This window comes from Symphalangus syndactylus, chromosome X (assembly GCF_028878055.3).
Source record: "Symphalangus syndactylus isolate Jambi chromosome X, NHGRI_mSymSyn1-v2.1_pri, whole genome shotgun sequence".
Taxonomy (NCBI): Eukaryota; Metazoa; Chordata; class Mammalia; order Primates; family Hylobatidae; genus Symphalangus; species Symphalangus syndactylus.
Genome location: NC_072447.2, coordinates 144,626,683 through 144,641,952, shown reverse-complemented (window position 1 = coordinate 144,641,952; position 15,270 = coordinate 144,626,683). Strand labels below are relative to the sequence as shown.

Here is a 15,270-nt window from a genome sequence, read left to right as displayed (position 1 = left end):
AATAATATATTATATAACATGGGTAAAGGGAGAATTCCCCAGGTGGAATGCCGCTGAAAGATCCTAGAATTTGAATCAAGGACCAACTCCTTTTCACCTTCCCCTTTGCTCATCCATCCAAACAACTATTTCTATTTATCCTCCACTAAAAATCTAGCCCTTGCTTACAGTTGCCCACATTACATTAAAAATAACCTAATTAAATGACCTTACAATGGAATGGACTCTGGCTCTCCCAGGCTAGGAAAATGAGTGCCAGCCTAGAAGCTTCTGGGCAGCATTTCAAGGAATTATCGCCTTATTTCTCAGGAAACCCTTGCAAATGATGGGTATCAATCACCTAGTCCTTGCACTGTGTTCAAGCTCACCAGTTAGAGAGCTGCAAGACACCTTCCATTACTTCCCCATATGGAGACTCCTCTCTGCCTCATCTTCCACCCAGAAGGAACTGCTCAGAGCAGTTTTCCATCGCAGGCTTTTTTCTCACCTTCTGAGAGTCTGGGCCCTGCCACCACCCAGCTTCATAACAATCAGCTCCCACAGAAGCACCTGCAGTGTCCCGAAGCCCCAAACTACCTTAGCTCAGGGCCTTTATTCTTGAAGACTCCATCTGGAGTCTCACCTCCCCACTCTTTTTAAACTTATGATTGTAGAGAGCATCTTACCACCTTCTTGACAAGGCTTCTGCTCCTAGACTCTACTGTTTTATAGGTAAGGCATAATTCTTGCTTTTCATTGTATCCCCACTATTAAGAGTCCCCTCTGCAAGCAAATGCTCACAGAATGTTAGGCAAATAAAGCAGTCAGAGATGCTTTTATTTATTAACATTTAATTTCTGCTGCTTTCTTGAATGAGCTAAGCAAAGCCAGATCTATTTCTTTAATTTTCAAGAACAACAGCATAAATGGGATAAGGAAATGTAACTATTCACCATCCTTTATTTTGTTCCACTATTTAACTGCTGAGTTCTTACACAATTTAAAGAAAATTCCTAGTACAATACCATGTTATCCTGTTATAGATCACAAGAGACAAGCTTTTTCCATTTTTTTTTTACAAAATATCAAACTGTTACTCTTAAACTAGATAAACAGCAATACATGTGTGACTAATATTTATAAAATAATATTCTGAAGCTAATTCAACCTACTATTAAAAGGAAAATCATTCAAAAAGTACACAAAAGGAAAAGAGGTAAATCTCTCTCTCCCATATGGAACAGAAATGCAAAGAACACTGTATTGTTCCCTCAAGCCCCACCCGGGCCCTCCACTACCTAGGACCTTGACTGCCCTCTTCAAACACAGAGGTAAGAAACAGCCCTATACTTCACTCAGGACAGGAGAAGTTTCTGGAGATGACACGGAACCTTGCACTGGCCATGGCAGTAGCATCATTTTTGGTGTCAATTATGGCCTGGGCTCTGTCTTCCACATCTTTCAAAGCATCCTTGGAAGAGATTGGAAAGGAACTAGAGATGGTATTGTTTCACATGACCAAAATCTCACTACTTTCCTCTTGCTAGTTTCTGAATGGGCTCTAGGACCCCACAGGAATTCATAACGTGGAGAAGCACTACTGGGCACATGCCGCTACTCCAGGTAATGTCCTTGCACTCAAACTTTAGTGATGAGCTCCCTGGGCTCCCCACAGATGAAGTGCCCCCTCTGAGCACACACTCCTATTGCATTCAGCACTTCCCAGATGACCTCCTCAGATGCACCATTGCCCTTTATGAAGATCACACTCAGAATAAGAATCAGGAGGCGGTTCTGGGGCATGCCCCGCTCATCACTCCGACTCCCCTCACAGGTGAGGTCTAATGTGTTTACAAAGACACAGGAATGGTCGGGGCCCACTTCTGTCAGGGAAATGCCAAAAAGAATCTCTATGAACTCACGGGCTTTCCTGAAGATCATAGGAAAGTAGCCCGTGTATGTGTTGATGACATTCATCAGCATCTCTGCTTTTATGACAGGCTCTTTTGCTTGATATTTGAGAAGAAACCACACCAACTCGTCCACCTTTTCATCCAGTGTACAAGTGAACAAGGACTCACTCTCTGGCAAGCTGTGCCAGGTACTTGTATCTTCATCTTATTGGCTTCTAGGCTCTTCACTGAATGGGCTCCATAAAGTGAAGGAGGAGCAGAAGGACAGGGAACCCTGGAAAGGACCCTGGGGAGGACTCTCATGAGGATTCTGGGGAAGAGGCAGCATCCCAGCAGCCAGCTACTCCTTCTCCTCCTCATGAGCACCAAGAATCAGAGTAGAGGATGAGGAGGAGGAGGAGGAGGAGGAGGAGAAAGAGGAGAAAGAGGAGGAGAAGGAGGAAGAAGAGAAGGAAGAGGAGGGGAATAATAAGTAGAAAGAAGAAGAGGAAATGGAGGAGGTTTTCTCCTCTTCCTTCTCTGTGGAATCCTGTGCATCTACCAAGTTCTCTATCACAATTTGGTTCTGGAAGTCTTTCTCAAAGTTGCCACTAGGAACATTCCAAAACACAGGCATAACGTCTTCCTCAGGAGCAGGAGGTAAATGTGTGAGCAGGGATGTGGATGATGGCATCCAACAGGCCTGAGGGAGAGAGGGACACTGCGAGTGGCCTCAGCTGAGAAACTCACCCATGATGGCTCTGACAAAGGCTGGCTTACAGCTCTTCTTCTCTTAAGGTGGTGCCCTAGGGCCTCACTGGTCACCTGTCTTCCTAGGGGGTTTGTCCCCTGGGAACCTGTAGGAGGATGTGAGAAAGCACCTCAGGGCACAGCTGGCAGGCAGAGCCTGAGGCACCAGGAATGGCAGTAGGCGGCTATGGCCAGGTGCTGCCGGGTCTGCTCTGTTTGTGGGGGTAGGGCCCTTGGGACACAGTCAGGGCGTGCACTCACCTTGACTCCTGATATTGCCTGGGCCTCCTCTGCTGTGCTGACTTTAGGAAGTGTGCCTCACACCCAGGTCTTCAACTCCTGGTTCCTGGAGCACCTGCAAGAGGAAGTGAGGGAGACTTTCAGGCTAAAGACTGCAAGCAGAGTCTTGGGCCTCCCAAGGCTGACAGCTGGGGCTGACCAGACTCTCAGAGCCCCACAGTTCTGGACTGCATGGTCCCATCAGAATTTAATTAGCATCCTCACCTTTTCTCAGACAGGGCCATGTCCCTACCACTCTTCTGGCCAAAACTCAGGGCAAACTCCACATCCCTGAGAGCAGCGGGAGGTAGGGCGGTGGCAGCCACCTCCCAGCACTCCACCACGGGGGCAGTCGGGGTGGCCTCACGTCTGTTCTGATGCACGTGTGACCCCTCAGTCCTCACTCTTATCACCAGCAGGGCCTGGGAATCTTCCCTCTGCCAACCGGAGGCAGCTCCCTGTGCTGACTTGCCATGGGACCCTCAGACCAAGGCCTTCCCTTTCCCTACACCTCTAACGCAGCAATGAGAGGGCTGCCACCCTGCCTGAGCTGACTGGGGAGCTCTACGAGGGCTGATATGAGGAGCAGGGTGGGAATCTCTGGGAGTCTGTCCTCTGAGGTGGGGGTTCCCCCAGTCCTCCTCAGTCTTCCTATTTATTCCCCAGAGAGCCGGCACCTCCTCCCTTCTTCTGTCATGAGGACGTGTCCCTCAGCCCTCGGTTGCCCTTTTCCTGTCTGGGACCTACAATCTCACAACAGGTAGAGGGCAGGCAAGAACTTCTTCTTTCTGTGGTGGGAGGTCCCTCAGTTCTCCCCTAGGGCCCTTACCTTGAGGATTGGCCAGTTCTAAGAGTCTTCTGTCTGCTGATCTCAATTGAGCCTTCTCACAAAATGCCTCAAATACTTCAGACTCCCAGTGGGGTTAGGTCTCCTCTCTATGGAGGAACCACCCCTCACCTCTCTACCTCCTTCCCACTTTCCCAACCACCTCCCGGCCCTTCTCCACCCCTTCCTGCCCATCTCCTGGGCCCCCTCTACCCCTTCCTGCCTACCTCCCCGACCCTTTCCACCCCTTCCTGCCCACCTCTCGGTATCCCTCCACCTTTTCCTGCTCACTTCAAGCCCCTCGTCCATATTTCCCTGCCCACCTCCCTGCTTTCTCCCCCCACATCCTTTTTTCCAGGGCTGACAGCAGGAAGGGGAAGGGTGCAGCCTGCGCCTCCCCTCCATGTTGGAAGGTCACTGTCCTTCCACAGAGTTTTCTTCTCGTTGAGTGGCCAGTCCTGGGGTTCCTCCCTCTGCTTAACTGAAACTGCCCTCCTCAGAGAAAACTTCCCCTCCGGCTGACTCCCAAAATGCAAGTCAGAAAGTTGTAAATATGGGGACCCTGATGGGCTCCTCCAGAGCTGGCAGCAGGCACAGGGACAGGGGAGGGGCACTACCAGTCATGGGTGTTCCCTTCCTGCCTTCCTGAGAGGCTGTGCCTGGACTCCTGAAACCGCCTGGCCTCCCTGCCTCTGTGCAACTGAGTCTTTCATCTCCGAATAAGCCCCTCCCATCCCTGAGACCTGCAAGGTAGAAGAGAGGGAGAATCACACCCATCCACAGTGGGGTGGGGCCTCCTAGACCCAAGGCAGGACTCTGGTGTCCTTTTACTGAAATGGGGTGGGCAGGACTCTGTTTTCCTGCAGTTATTATTCCTGACATGGCCTGGGAGCTCTTCCCCTGCTGTCCAGAGATTATGTTCTTCAGATCAAGGTTCCCACCTCCATGAGACGCCCCACAAGACGAAGTGAAAAGTGCTAGCGTCTCTGACTGAGGGCCCTGCCCAAGGCCTCCCAGGGGTAAAAACAGGGCCTGCATTTGTGTGTCCTTCCGTTTCTTGGGAGGGATGTCTCACCAGTCCTTCCTCTGTGTCATCCTGGGGATGCCTGGAAGGGCCTGAGTCCCTTCCCCTCTCATGATCTGAAGTGAGACTCACCTAGGCAGAGCCTTCTCCTCTTTCTACCCTCTAAAATGTCAGGGGACACCACAGTGGGCCACCATGCCCCAGGGCCTCCCAGGGCTGACAGCAGCAGTGGAGCTGGATTCTGTGGATCCTCCTCTCTGTGGGCAGGGAGTCTCTGCAGTTCTCCCTCAGAGGCCTCATGTGACTACTGGCTGGTCCTGGGTCTCCCTGTTATTCTCATGATGACAGTATAACATACGGCAAAAAATAATGTAACTTTACCCTGAATAAAGCTAAAAAGCACAATGATGCCATGGTAATCAAGTTAACATCATCAGTGACAAATTATGTTGGTACTATGTGCTGTCGGTATGATATGATAAGAATGGCACTTCACCTCTCTGTTCATCCTTCCAGGAAACATAACCTACATCAAACCATGACCAAAAAATCACATAAATCCCAATCAAAGTCAATTTTACAACATACCTAACCATACGAAACTGTCAAAACTGTCAATGTTTTCAAAACCAAGAAATGTCTCAATCAACCGGTACAGCCAAAGGGCATCTAAGGAACATGATAACTAAATGTAATGGAGTATCCTTAGGGGATCCTGGGACAGAAAATAGAATTTCGTGAAAAGTAAGAAAATGTGACTGAAGTATGTTCAATAATAAATAAAGAATGTTTGTTAAAAACAATGTATACATACTGGCTCATTAGTTTTAGGAAACCTTACCAAGGTAAGGTGTTAATAACAGGAGGAATTGAGTGTGGAACATATGAGAACGTTCTTACTATTGTTATAATTTTCTTGTAAACCTAAAATTATTTAAACATAAAGTTTATCAAATATGACAAATGTTACCAAATTAGATAAAAGGATATGCATGAAAAACCTATCACAGATATATCTTTTAAGGAAATGTTGAAAGCCTCTAGTTTGAACTTGAGACCTGACCTGGAGTTTCTGCTACAAGTATTTCTATTACTTTTTATACTAGAGGTAGTAGCAAGTGTAGTAATCTAAAGAGGAGTAAATGAAGGAATGAGGATTGGCCAGTTGGAAACAAAGCATTTGTGATTAATGGATGATTAGACTGTGCATGAAAAGAATCCAAAACAACTAAAGATAATTTATTCAACATATAATAGTATATCAGTTTGCTAGTATAAAGTCAATATTCAAAAGAATATCAACTTCGTTTTTTGTCAGGGAAAGAGTATGAAAATGAAAGTAAAGAATATATAATTTTAACCTATAGTACCCAAATATCAAGTATCTTAGGAAAATAATTTAACCAAAAACATTTTAACCAAGTAAGACTGGGAGGCAGCTGACGGCTGGTTAAAATATTTTTTGGTTAAAAAAGCTTAACCAAAAAATTTTTACAGACAAAAATATTAAAATGCTGTTGAGGCATATTAACAAAGACCTACCTGAACATAAAATAAAATAAATTCATGGGCATGAAGATTCAATATTTTAAATACGTTGATTCTTCCCAAAAAGGAATCTACAGATAGATTGCAATCCTAAATCAAAACTGCCAAAGGGCTTTGGACATGAAGGCATGTGTGAATCACCTGATTCTAAAATATAAAGACATGCATACGGACAAGCATAGTCAATATACATTTGAAAAAGAGTCATTAGTCTACCAGATAGTAAGAATTACAAAGCTACTATAACGAAGAGTTTGAGATTTGGGTGAAGAGATTGACCAAAGGAACTGAATGGAGAGTTCTGAAAAACAAAACCAACAAAACATGTATAAACATGTGCTTAACTGATTTTTAAAACTTGCAGCTTTAGAGCAGGAGACAGTCTTCTTGAAATAAGTGTCAGTGGAACAACAGAATATCCATACAAAAACCCTAATGTAAGTGGAACCCTTTTTCATATTAAACAGAAAAAACAATTACAGGGAAATTCAAAACCTACCTTAAAATATGTTTATTATAAAAAAATCTCAAAAATACAAAGACATACTTAGAATAATAAGTCTTTGTATAAATTATCTTTAAGAAAGTTCACAGTATGAGTAAATTAGAGCATCAGTAAGACTGGATTTGAAAGCACTGAAAGAGGCTGGGGTCTTTGGTCACTTCAGTACCAGGGGGAAGTAAGATAAAAGTCAAACAGGAGCACAGGAAATAGCAGCTACTTCTGCCCCCTTGTCTCAGCCATAAAAGGCCTGACTGCTTTCATGAACCTTTGCTTCCTGAGAGCAGGACTTGAAATCTCAGTACTGGCTGGGGGAAGGCTACCTGGGACAACTTTGTATTAATTCCCCCTCCTACTTGGCCAGTCCTCCTGCTGACCTCTGGAACTCTGGGGATCCAAGAAATATAATGTGAGCAGTTCTACTCCAGAAAGTCATGAACAGGGGATGTTGTGTTGATGACAGAAACCTGACCAGGTCCACAAATACTTTACTGACTTAGAGGCAGTGCCAGTTTGCCCAAATGTGATGGGAATAGAGGTTTATTTTCCTCTCCACATAGATAGGAGATTCACATACTTCCTTTCAGCTGTTCTTACTCCTGACAGGACCCTCAGCAGGATTCAGGAACCCTGAGATTCCAAAAAAGGTTGACTTGTGGCTTTGCCAGAGACTTCCCTGAGGGTTGGGGCCCTCTTCATTGACTATGGTCAGGATCAACTCAGCCGTTCATGAGCTGACTTCCTTCTTCAGCTTTGTCTCTGTGTCCCAGGGGCAGTTGGCCTCTGCTCACAGCCAGGATTGGTGGATCAAACCTCAGCACTCAAGGTGGAAACCCATAGACAAGGAAGCTCTTCTCCCAGACATGGAGGCAGCTGGTGGGTAAATTCCAGCTCTGCTCCCATGTCCTTGGGAACTATCCTCATGGAGCTTTTCTTCTGAGGTCCCAAGAAGGGAGCATTTCTTATGGATGATAAAAAGAAAATGGCAACCTATTCTTTTACCTGCTGGTATTGGAAATAAGTCTCCTGTCCAGAAGAGAGAGGGACTAACATTCTTGGGATTGAATCAATGGGGAGTGTCAGGGACCTTTTAAAGGAGTGAACACAACCATTTTCCAAACATGCCCCAAATGACCCACCTTCAGTTCCTTATTCTCACTTAGATTCAGGCTACAAAGAACATGCTGCCTCTGTCACCGAAGATTTACCATAGTTGCCATGAATATAGATGTTTTGCGCAAAGGTTTGGGAGAGGGGAGGGCATTCCCTGATTTCAAGGAAGAAGGAGCATTTGTGTATGGTTCAGAGAGGTTATAAAATACATATAAGGGCTGACAACTTATTAAAAAATAATAGCTCAATGTGACTTTTTTGCTATAGGTGGCACATGTTTTGATATACTTGATGCCTCCTTTTCTCTCAATTTTTATCAAATCCAAGAGCAGCATTTGTTACCCCAACATCTAAAACCAATGTGAAGTCCCTCCACTTCAATTGATCTCCATTACTACCTCTGTGGCTCATCTCTCACCTAGACTAAGACAAACCCTTTTTTGCTGGTGCTTCTCCTTTCACATTTAATCCTGTAAAATCCATTCTTTTCTCATCATCCTTTTGAAAACCCAATGCATGGCTGATTTTTAAAACTTTGTATATATCAGCGTTCACTACAATGAACATTTTTATTTATCGTAGGAAATATAGAGTCTTACATCTACCACTAAAATGTCATAGAGATCCCTTCTTTTAGACTAAAATTTCTCTTGCTTCACCTTGATAGTCAACCACCACCCCCTACCCAAATCACGGCAACAAGTGTGTTTAATGTGTTTTCTTTATCTACTTTTTTTTTTTTACCATTTCCAGATTTAAAATGCATAGAATCATACAATCCTGTTTCTAGAGTGACTGTATTTTTTTTCAAATTAAAATCAGCAACGACTGAGGGTACCTGTTCTTCAGCCTCCTGTTGAGTGTTTGAAATTTTCAGTCGCTTTGATTTTAGCCACTCTAAAAGATTTGTAGTGGTATCCTGTTTTACTTTGTAATTCCCTAGTGACATAAGATGCTAATCATCTTTTTACATTATTATTTGCAATGTGTATATATTCTTTGGTGTAGTGTGTATCTATTCAGATCTTTTGTCCATTTTTATTGGATTGCTTACTTGTTATTGAGTTGAGGGTTCTGAATATATTTTTGATACACATCTTTAGTCAGACTTTTTTTTTGCAAAACTTTTATCCTCATTTCCCATTTTTCCTTTTTGTTCTCTTAACAGAATTTTTTCATTTTTATGAAGCCAAACTTATCAATTTTTTCTTTCACAGATGTTCCTTTTTGGGTTGTATCTAAAAAGTTTTCTCAAACCATAGTTACTTAGGTTTTCCCCTGTGGTATCTTCTATGTGTTTCATAGGTTTTTTTAAATTTTATTTTCACATTTAGGTCTGTGATTGAATTTATGTGAGCTTTTGTGAAGAGTTTAAGGTCTGTGCCTAGCTTCATTTTCTCCATGAGGATATTCATTTGTTCTGGTATAATTAGCTGAAAAGATTATTCTTAATTTAAATGCCTCTGATTCCTTGTCAAAAGTTGGTTGACTATATTTCTGTAGGTCTATTTTTAGGATGTCTATTGCATTTCCTTGACTTTTTTGTCTATTATTTCTTTAATATCACACTGTCTTGATTATTGTAACTTTATAGTAAGACCTGAAGTTGGAAAGTGTTAGTCTTCCCACTGTCTTCTTCTTTAATATTGTGTTGGCTAATCTTAGTCTTTTGCCTTTCCACATAAAACATATTTTAGTCCTTAAAATAAGTTTGTTGGTATCCACAAAACAACTTTCTAGGATTTTGATTGGGATTTTAGGCAATCTATAGATCAAGTTAGAATTGACATCTTGACAATAATGAGTCTTTCTATCCTTGAAAATTGAATATCCCTTCATTCCATTCATTAGAGTCTTATAGTTTTCTTTATACAGACCTTGTGCCTACTGTGTTAGGTTTCTAAAACAATTTTCAAAAAGATAATGAAGTTGGAGGAATCACACAACCCAATTATGTTATTTACTATTGACAGAGCAGGAGCACTGTCATCTGGGACAAACATCGCCACTTTAAGTTCCAGCTCCCTTTCTAGCCTCATGCATTTCGAGCAAATCACTTCTCTTTTAACAACAAGCAGCCAGAAAGAGCAGACAGTAAAACACAGATAAAACAGCTTAGGTATGGGTGTTGGGGTGGTGGTAAGGGAGGTGGGGGTATCTTAGGTAACTGCCAAACTTCACCCTCATACAATGGGCCCCAGTAAAACAGTGGGCCTTTATAAGCACATTCCTTTCCCTTCAGGTGCCCTAAGATTGGGAAGCTAAAAGCAGATTCAGGGAGTATGCCTGCAGCTGCAGGAAGAGGTATGGGAACAGATACAAAACTGTCCCTCCCAGATAAGCACAACAAAGAAACACAAAAGCAGTCCAAGCCTCTGATAACCTCTCCCGCCCTAAATCCTTAAAAGCTCTTGGTCTGTAAGGAAGAGTGCCTCTCACCTAACTCGGCCAGAAGCTCCTCTCAGGTTTGTTTTCCCTAAAATAAACGTGTCTTTACTGTCAAGCCACCTTTTGTGTTTCTTTCCTTTTTCTTTAATTCTTACATTTGGTGCCAAAACCCGGGATGGGTGTTGGGAGCAAAGGCTGTCTTGCAACGCAAGAAGCAGTGGGCAATGGCAGCTCATCCTGAGTTAACTCCTGGATCCTGAGGGTCTCTAGCCACCCACCCCATCTTTTCTCTCACTTCACTTTTCAAGCGATTTGCATGAGAAGGACAACTAACCTGAAGGGGACTGTGAGGCTCAGGCCAGGGCTACTCCCCAGTGGATTCTCAAAACCCTCAGGTCTCAAGATTCCACCAGCAACGACCTGCAGTGGCTATTTCGCTCCCTAACCCTTGCTCCCTCTTCCTTCTTCCTCCCTCTTTCTCTCTCTCTATCTCTCTCTTCCTCATGTGGCTCCAGTCTAGGAGGTCCTTTACCAATTCCAACTGGAACATCCAACATCGGACACTAATTCAGCCGGCTGGTAAAATTTGCCTTCTCCTGGCTTTCTCCTGGTACCTGAGAAAGTCTGGCCTGCCATCCTGGTCCTCAGAGGACCAGCGGGTCTAAGCTAGAGGAAACCTTGGGGATGTGCAGTTTCTTCCCAGATTAACCGTCCTCTTTCAGAAAGAGGATTCTGGGTTTCTGTCTTCTGTCTGGGGATGCCTAGAACAAAACAGACACCCTCAGCCTCCTCTTACCAGCCCACATGGGTCACAAACAATCCCACATTCCTACGTCCTTCCCTCTGGGCTGTCTTCTTTGCAACCTCACCAAACTTGGTTTATGGGGATTCTAAAGCCAAAGCATTTAATTTTCTACTGTAACATGGCTTGGCCCCAGTACAGATTAGATAACGACAGCCAATGGCCCAAAAAATGAAACCTTTAACTTTCAAACTCTCAGGGATCTTACAAACTTTATAACGAAGAATGGCAAATGGAAAGAGGTTCTCTATTTTCAGGCTTTTTTTTTTTTTTTTTTTTTACCTTAAATCCCGACCCTCCCTATGTCAAGCTTTCACCCCTCATAAAATCCTTCTTCTTAATAAAAATCCTCCCCAGGTCTCTCCTTCCTCTAAAACCCCTTTCTCCAAAATTCCTTTCAACCCTGCACATGAACCCCTTCTGTATTCTCAACCCCCTGCACCTGCTCATTGACCAGCAAACCCTCTGCCCCAGCAGCCCCTCCTGTCCCCAAGCCTTTAGCCCCTAACCTTGCCCCTCCTACTTCTCCACCTGTTACCCATTCAAAAACTACTCCAGCCAGTCAAACAACCTCTGCCATTCTCCCTCTATGGGAAGTGGCTAGAGTTAAAGGCATTGCTCACGTTCATGTCCCTTTCTCCATGTCTAATCTGTCACAAATCCAACAGCATCTGGATTCTTTCTCTGAAAATCCCTCTCCTTTTCACAGGGAATTCCTGCACATAACATAATCCTTTAATTTAACTTGGCATAGCATTTATATAACTCTAACCTCCAGCTCTTAAAAAAGAGTGCTCAGCTTAATTAAAATGGATCTCCAAGCTATAATTATATTCAAAAGACTTTTATGTTTTTCTCTTCATAAATCTTGTTTTCCAGGAAAAGGTTTTCCCTCAGTCATCTGAATTACTTGTCTCCACTCTGTCTTGCCAGTCTTGCCACACTCTTGGCGCATGCATAAGAAACCCTAAAATGACTCCTTGGGAAAACAGAAAAGGCACCACAAATCACATCTTGGAAAAAATCTCTGTTTTTCTTATGGAATCCCTGGAATTAGACGTAAATAAGTACCTCTCGAAATCTGTCTTTGTCTTCAATCTATGCTTGTTTATTAGGCCCTGGAAACTGTATTCCTAGCTCCGTTCTTAAAGGGCCTCACCTGAAGGCCAATAATCCAATTGGGAAATTACCAAATAAAAAATCTTATAACTACTGGATCTTCTGTTGTCCGTATGGTTACATATGTGTTATGTGTGCAATGTCTATTTAAAAAAAGCTTTAATTAATTGGCCTAAGAAAAGTAAGAGCTTAAATCAAACATCTTTAAGGCAAAAATACAAGTTGTGGTACCTTTCAGTTCACCTAACTTTAAAATTTAAACATAAAAACAGTCTTAGGAATTATTGGTAAAATACTAATATCTTCAAGGTGTAAAAATGTGGTCTACGTTATGCAGGTCAGATATTAGGTTTGCTAAATGTTTTAAGGTTGTAACCTGCTTCTTTAGCCTTTAAAAACTGTCAACTTGCCTGTGTCACAATTGGTAAGGCCAGACAGCTATGGAAGTAACCATGCCGCTAAGTATGCTGGAAAAAGTCCAACTTCATCTGTATCTAGCACATAATTTTAAAAACTTAACAGGTTATACATGAAAGTTAAAAATTGCTAAAAGTTACATGGATTTGGGTGCAAGGTGTATAAAAACAGTAAAAAGTGTTTTTAGTTAAAAATTATAAGAAGGCATAAAATATACATTTTTCTTAAGAATTTAAAAAGTCTTAAAATTAAATAAAATAAACCGAATGGTTTCAGCAAATTATACAAACATTGTAAAAATTAATCCTGCAAAAAAAAACTGTGTAAACATATTAACTAAACTCAAAAGGGTATTATATGGGTTTTTTTTTTCTGTAAATTAAACACTAAAATTAAAGCACCACAAAGTTTTCTTAAAATGCTAATCTACTCTTTAGCAAAACTTATAAAGGGTTTTAACAGGTATATAAAAATCTCACTTCATGGTCAAACTTGTTAAAACAGGATTGTCTATAAGGTTTCATTAAAATTTGGGTTAACGTTACTAGCAAACTAATGCAAGGGTAAAATTTAACTTTCTCTCTTAAACAGGATTTTAATGTAATAAAAAGGCTAATAAATGGGTTTTGCTTTTCCAAATTTTTAACTCATGATTTTGGCAAAACAAAACAAACCAACAAAAACCAACTTAGGGTAATCTAAAATTCTATTTCATAATACCAAGTGTTTTAAATTGTAAACATATTTAATATGCTTCCCAAAATCAAACTTTAGTGTCAAGGTTGTCTTTCCTAACCCCTGGCTTTTGGGTACTGCACAGGGCCCCTGAAGCATCTGGAAAAGAGGTAAAGAATTATTTAACATGCTCAGGTACATACAATTGCAAAAATGATGTCTAATAGGTTATATTTTAGGGAATCATATTATAATATTAATATATGTTCCAAAACTGTATGGTATGTCTAAAGTTCTCGTGTCCAAATATGTGCTATTATCACAATTAAAGTTGTTATGTTAGGTTATTGTAAAACACAGAAATAATCAAATTTCTTTGTCAATTGTGTTTCTAATTGTATCCAAACTAGACATTTTGTTGTTTACAGATGATCGTTATTTTCTTTTAATTCTCTTCAAAACATGATTTATAATCAAGCTGTGTCACCTTAACAAGTGCTCTCAAATGGAGGTTTCCACAACGACAACAACAACAAATGTACAGAACTCATGAAAAGCTAAAATGTTTATAAATATCAAGCAAAACAAAAGTTAACAAAATGGACTAAACTAATAAAAAACAAATAAGTTTTACCTTTTGCTTAAAACACTGCTAATCCTTATTTTATTTTTCAAAGTCAAGAAAACTTGTCTTAAGCTAGCTACAGCCTTTAACAACTAAGCAAAGTATACTCCTGTAAAGTGAATTTAAAGTGTGTTTGTTTCTTTCTGCCTAGTTCCTCTAAAATTTAAAAACTAGTTATAAGTATTCTTACATTACAACAATATAGCTGTCTGCATAAGCACAATAAGACACTGTTTTCTTTTGTACCAGAACACAATTAAAAAAAAAAAACTGTTTATTATACCAAGGCTTTAACTGGAATGGTATGCTCTCCTTTAAAAAATCAAAGAACTGCCTGGGTGCAGTGGCTCACGTCTGTAATCCCAGCACTTTGGGAGGCCGAGGCAGGTGGATCACGAGGTCAGAGGATCCAGACCATCCTGGCTAACACGGTGAAAACCAATCTCTACTAAAAATACAAAAAAAAATTAGCTGGGCGCGGTGGCGGGCACCTGTAGTCCGAGCTACTCGGGAGGCTGAGGCAGGAGAATGGCGTGAACCCGGGAGGCAGAGCTTGCAGTGAGCTGAGATAGCGCCACTGCACTCCCGCCTGGGCGAAACAGCGAGACTCCATCTCAAAAATAAATAAATAAATAAATAAATATTTTTTAGAAATCAAGGAACTTATAAAGCCAATAAAACCCTTGAAAAATTGACCTCGTATTTTGTGTACACAGTCCCTGTACGGAGTTTCTAATCTATGGTAAGTAAAGAATGTCACTTTCTAACAGGCCAGGAATCCCAAGTGATCTTAGAACCTCAAGAAAAAAAATTTGCCCAACTCATAGGTATTTAATGGTACCAATCCATGGCTAGGCTTGGCTTTTAAAAGTCTTATCTCAAATTCCTTCCATGAAACAAAGTTCCATCAAAGCCAATTTAAAAGGCCTAGTAGCAAATTCTTGCTGCACTGTATATAAATAATTAACCCAAGTATAATAAAGCAAACCAATCCTACCACAATTTGTCTTTTAATAAAAATGGGAAACTGAAAAAAGAAAATTATGTTTCAAAAACTGTAGCTCACCTGTTGTTAAATTCTAGTCTGGCCAAATGTTTTTCAATTTTTATTATTTGCTACAGTTTAAATTATATCTGTTATAGAAATTAACTCCTGGATACATCACACTCAAATCAAACCCTAAAAAGCTAAGAAAGCAACCCCTAACAGCCCAGAAAAAGTTCTAAATATTAATGTAAATAAATAAAAAATCTTAAGCTGAAAATCATAAAAAATAAGTAATGGAGTAAAAATTACCCATTTTACTCAATCTCACCCCCACCTCACCAAA

General features: G+C 41.4%; 1 pseudogene; it reads right to left on the bottom strand.

Annotated features, from left to right (window-relative positions):
• Nucleotides 1-1,330: 1,330 nt before the first annotated feature.
• Nucleotides 1,331-2,097, bottom strand: LOC129475427 (melanoma-associated antigen C2-like; annotated as a pseudogene).
• Between the last annotated feature and the right edge of the window lie 13,173 nt (nucleotides 2,098-15,270).